Consider the following 5,302-nt stretch of genomic DNA (forward strand, 5'->3'; position numbering starts at 1 on the left):
GTGGGATAACGGAGGGTGCGGCCTGAGGGCGATAACCCTAGTTATCATTGTAATTGATGTATGATATGAGTTGATATGTTTGGTATGCTGAATACTTGGTTATCCTGAATGATTAAATGGTTGAGAACATGTTTATGGAATATGTGATATTGAATCGTCTGTTGATTGCTTATGCTATATTATTGTGTTTTCTTGCTGGGCCTTGGCTCACGGGTGCTGCGTGGTGCAGGTAAAGGCAAAGGCAAGTTAGAACAGTCCTGAGATGGAGAGCTGCGGGGCTGAATGTACATAGTCAGCTGTTCGGTCGCCTTAGCCGAGGAGTGGATCAGGACAGGGATCGCTGAACTGTAAATGATTTTAATCTGAATATTTTTGGGATCCCGTGTAAACAAAGAATATTTATTTATAAAGAGAATGCTGCTTTTAAGACCAAAATCTTTTAACCCTAGTTCCATTATAGTTTCTGTAACACGTTTTCAACTTAACGACTTGATTAGCAAGTCTAGCACTTTTATAAACACACAGTGTAACGGTCTTGGCTATCCATGACGTTACAGTCTGATTTTTGAGTTTTGATGGGTTATAGGCTAAGTATTGGGGTGGTTATGGTGGTTATGCTGCTGTGATACGAATTGTAGGTGGAATTCTGAGTGTAGGGGTTGATTTGGCTGAGAATTGGTGAGTTGGGATGAGGAAAACGTAGTGAAAAAAGCATGGATTTCTGGGTTTTGGGGCTCGAGTTGTGGCCCTGTTCATCAGGTGCCGCGACCCGCATGAACTCAGAGGATTGGGAGCCTTGGATTTTGCCTAGGCACCGCGGCACAGGGTGAGGCACGCTGGGATCCGTGTCTCCTTGGCGAGAGCCCAAGGCTATCTGACTTGCAGCGGGCCGCAACTCAAATTAGGGAAAATGACCGAAATGGGGTTTTAAGCTCGTGAACCCAAATCTTAAGTCTCGGGAAGGATTCTACTACCCGGTTCAGTAGAATTCAAGGTCGGCTAGTATTTTAATCCCAAATATTAACTCTGAATTGTAATTGGTTAGGGCTTGATGGATGTCTATTTATCATTAAGTTGTGACTAGGTTTTACCGCTTAGGCTTGGGATTAGGGATCGTGCTCGAGATCGCTTTGGGTTGTCATCTCGAGACACAAGGTAAGAGAACTGTCTGTGCTCGTAGAGTTATGTTGTGTTTAGTGTTGTGTGTATAGTTTATAGCTATTATGTCATACATGTGATTGTGACCGATCAGCAAGGGCTAGGAGCAACAAGGGTCGGGAGTGGCAAAGGCTGGGAGCGGTAGAGGTAGGGAATGGCAAAGGCCAGGAGCGGTAAAGGTTGAGATCGATGTTAAGCATGGTGAATGCAGGCCTCTAGGGCGAGACCCTCTACGGGTGTTGTACAAACCCGCTCGGTTAAGACCGCGGACTTGGTGCCTGATAACGCACCCCGATCGGCGGAGGCCGCTGCTGTGCTGCTATACTGTCGTGCTGTTGTGTTATTGTACTGTTATACTGTTGTGCTGTTGTGTATTCTAATGGAAACTTGTAAATTGTTTGTTGTCTTTGATTAAGTATGTATTTTTTGAAATAAATTATTGTATGTTGTGCTGTGAAGTTCTCTTGCTGAGCCTCGGCTCACGGGTGCTCTATGGTGTAGGTAAGGGCAAGGAAAAGGTAGATCAACCATGAGTTGGGGGCATGGAGATATGCGTACATGTTTGGCCTACCTGGCCACCACGACTGGGGTATTTTGAGGAGCATGTTATAAATGTTTGATTTTGTCGCTTAGGTCAAGTGTAAAGTAACTTTTGATTTGTAAATATGCGTCTAAACAGTATTTTGGGATCCCATTGTAACACTTTCATGATTTAAATGAATGTGAAATCCTTTTATTCCAAAATCTTATTTAAATGAGTCTTCATTCTAACTAACCACACTTTTTGGTCTAATACCTTGATTAGCGAGCTAATGGCACATTTTAAAATCACATGGTAACGACTCTAAGGTATTAGGGCGTTACACATGCTCACATGTAATACATTCAATCATGGTGCTAATAATCACTTCCTGATATTCATCAACAATTAACAATGGTAATAAGAATTTCTGGCATTCATAAACAATTAATGATGCAAATAAGCATGTTCAACATTTATACATGTATAACAATGATAATAAGCATGTTCCTTAATCCCTGCCAGTATTAACAGTGCTAATAAGAATTTCTTGGACTACATGCAATTAATAGCGCTAGTAAGCATGTTTAGACCTACATGTCCATATAACAACGCTAATAAGCGGTTCCTTTGCATTCACAAGCAAAAACAATGCTAGTAAGCATGTTCTTTATCATTCATGCAACAGTCAAGGGCCAGGCCCTATCAGAAAATCTCATGCTCCCTAATCAAGCATGTAGATAAGGCATATACATTTCTTTACCCAAAAAATGGTTGCTGATGACGTGGCGATAATTTCTCACACGTGGTTGACACGTGGCGAAAGTACTGCTCGACTATCAACTAGAAGTGCACCGCATCGTCAGGGTTAATTTTTGATATGACCAGGCTGGTCGTATAACCTAAGTTATTTCCTTTTGAAGTTGTAATCTTATAATAACTGCGTTGAATATTTCTTCATTATTATCTTGATACGCGATTATTATGGAAAGATAGGACACGTTAGCATGTGTAACCCTCCTTGAGCCTATAAATATGCATGAAATAGCTCAAGGAAGGGACTTTTGAACTTTTCATTTCCTGAATCTTGTTGCGAAATATTGAGAGAAAAAAGAACTTAAGTGAGTTGTTCATCGTCTTATTGTAATACATCTAAGGTTTGTGAAACTCAAGAACCCTAGTTCTTTGATCACGACTTTGAGATTCAATAATAAAAATATCACTAAGTGGACGTAGGTCATTACCATTCTTTGGGGCCGAACCACTATAATTCCTTGGTGTTTTCTTCCTTTCCGTTAGATCATTTTTCTCATTCTTGCTTTATACTTTGTCGTACATTTGACTCCGTGTCGTTGGCCAAATCGAGGGTCAACATTCTGGTGCTTTCATTGAGAGCTTGGGAAAGAACTGTGAAAGAATCTAATGGCGACAACATCCAAGAAGACTGGACAGGCTGCTGGCGCTGCACCATCCCAACCTCCTCCCCCAAATATGGTCGAGAATGAACCACATTTGGAGTTTGATGAGGAGGAACTAGTCTCCGAAATGCTGAGGGCAATGCTAGGAGTGTTGCAAGATGAGTTGGCCAATCTGAGGGCCAATCAGGAGAATGCTGTGGAGATGATGGCGCTGCAGCAAAGAGAAATAAAACGCCAGCATTAGGAGCTAAGTGAGCGGCAGGCTGAGATGGATCATCGACAAAGGGATGCCATGGCTGCCCTCGAAGCAGCCATTCAACTAGCTAGGGTTCAAGCTGTACCAGCCTCCCAGCCAGAGCAGCCACCAAGCACACCACCTCAAAGAGGTCCTAATCCAAGCCCTCAAAGGCCGGAGCAGCCGCTTATGGCCCAGGATGATGCCCACCTAGGGATCCTGAGCAGTAGCCTCCTTCCCAGGCTGGTCGAGGCAATCCCCAGCACCTGCGGCAGAATAGGGCCGGGCAACCGCCCCGCAGCCCTAGACGCCCAAGGGATGAAGAGCCAAATCTACCGAGCAGAGGACAACGTCCTTCTGCCAACAGAAGGAACACAGAGTCAGGCTCTGCAGTCAGGGGCCCCCCATGGCATAATAATGCATGGGGACCCAACGACTAGCGCAGGCCTCCCCCTGACGCTCGAGAGATGCCACCCTGAGAAGGAAATAACGCGAACAGCCGGCCGTGTCATAGTCAGCCACAATTCAGGGATGGCCATGGCTATAATGAAGCTGACTCCGACAGAGGGAACGCTGGCCGGAGAAATGAAGAAAGATGTGGAGGTAGAAGCCCCCACCTAGAGAAAATAGGCCAGCTAGCCAAAATGCCGGGGGGCAGCTCAGGCAGCCGAACGTCTTTAGCCGACTAGGAGTTAGCGAGCAGAGACGAAGAGACGACAATCTTAGGGATGTACTTAACGACCGTTGTGAGAGGCACGATGAGTACGCTCCCCCGGCACCAGCGGCCCCAGTAGTCTTGAAGGTAGTTTAGGCTTAGATTAATGCCTTGAACCAGGCAGTACAGCAATTGGTTAGGGGACGAATGTCCCATATTGAGTACGATACGAGGAGGGGCACCCCCTTCGTACAAAGGATTGCTGCGGCCGAAACCCCCAGTAAGTTTAAGATGCCTACATTGCCAAATTTCAACGGGTATGGAGACCTCGTATCTCACGTTAATAAGTTCGAGATACAAATGGACACACAAAAAGTGTTGAAAGATGCCCGCTGCCGGATCTTCCCTGCGACACTATTTGATATCGCTCAGGAGTGGTTCTTCAAGTTCCATCCTGCTAGTATAGTATCTTGGGAAATGTTCATAAAGGAATTATACAGACAGTTCTACGCGGGTCGTGTACACCCCACAGAGGCCAACCAGTTGGTCGAGATACGACAGAAGGAGGGAGAGCCCTTGAAAGAGTATGTCCAACGCTTCATGCGAGCTGCAGCTAGACCCAAGACAGTGGGTGATGAAGGTAAGATGATGGCTCTAACTGCTGGAGTTAGGCGCCATTCACCCCTCTGGAATAGCCTCAGAAAGCATGGGGTTAGAAGTACCCAAAGAGTTCTTGGATCGGGCTGATCGATATATCAAGCTCGAAGATGCGATTGCCAACGAAGGGAAATCGCCAAATACAGACAAAGGGCCCAAAGAACCCACCAAAGCCGCCAATGGCAAAGGCAACGAGAATGGAAATGGTAGAAATGGTGGAAAGAGGGCGAACAATGAACCCTCGACCTCCGAGAGTAATGGCCCCAAAGGCAATTGGTATGAGCCGAGATTCACCAACTACACTGCCCTTGTCGAAAGCCGAGCTGAGGTCTACCAGGCGACCAGCTCAAGCGTGCCTTACAAACGACCCGCACCTATAAGGAAAGATATCTCCAAGAGAGATACAACGAAGTTCTGTCATTTTCACAACGACTATAGGCATGACACCAATGAATGTAACTAGTTGAAGGATGAGATTGAGTTCCTGATAAGGCAGGGACATTTAAGAAGATATGTGTGAGCCGCAGAAGGTTCTCAGCGAGAGGCTCAAGGTGGCAACGAGTAGGCGCTTGCACATCAACGCTCGCCACCTTTACAGCCAGATCCTGTGGTAGGCACTTTACTAACCATCTGCGGAGGCCCACACCTTCCAGGAGATA

This window comes from Humulus lupulus, chromosome 4, assembly GCF_963169125.1.
Source record: "Humulus lupulus chromosome 4, drHumLupu1.1, whole genome shotgun sequence".
Taxonomy (NCBI): Eukaryota; Viridiplantae; Streptophyta; class Magnoliopsida; order Rosales; family Cannabaceae; genus Humulus; species Humulus lupulus.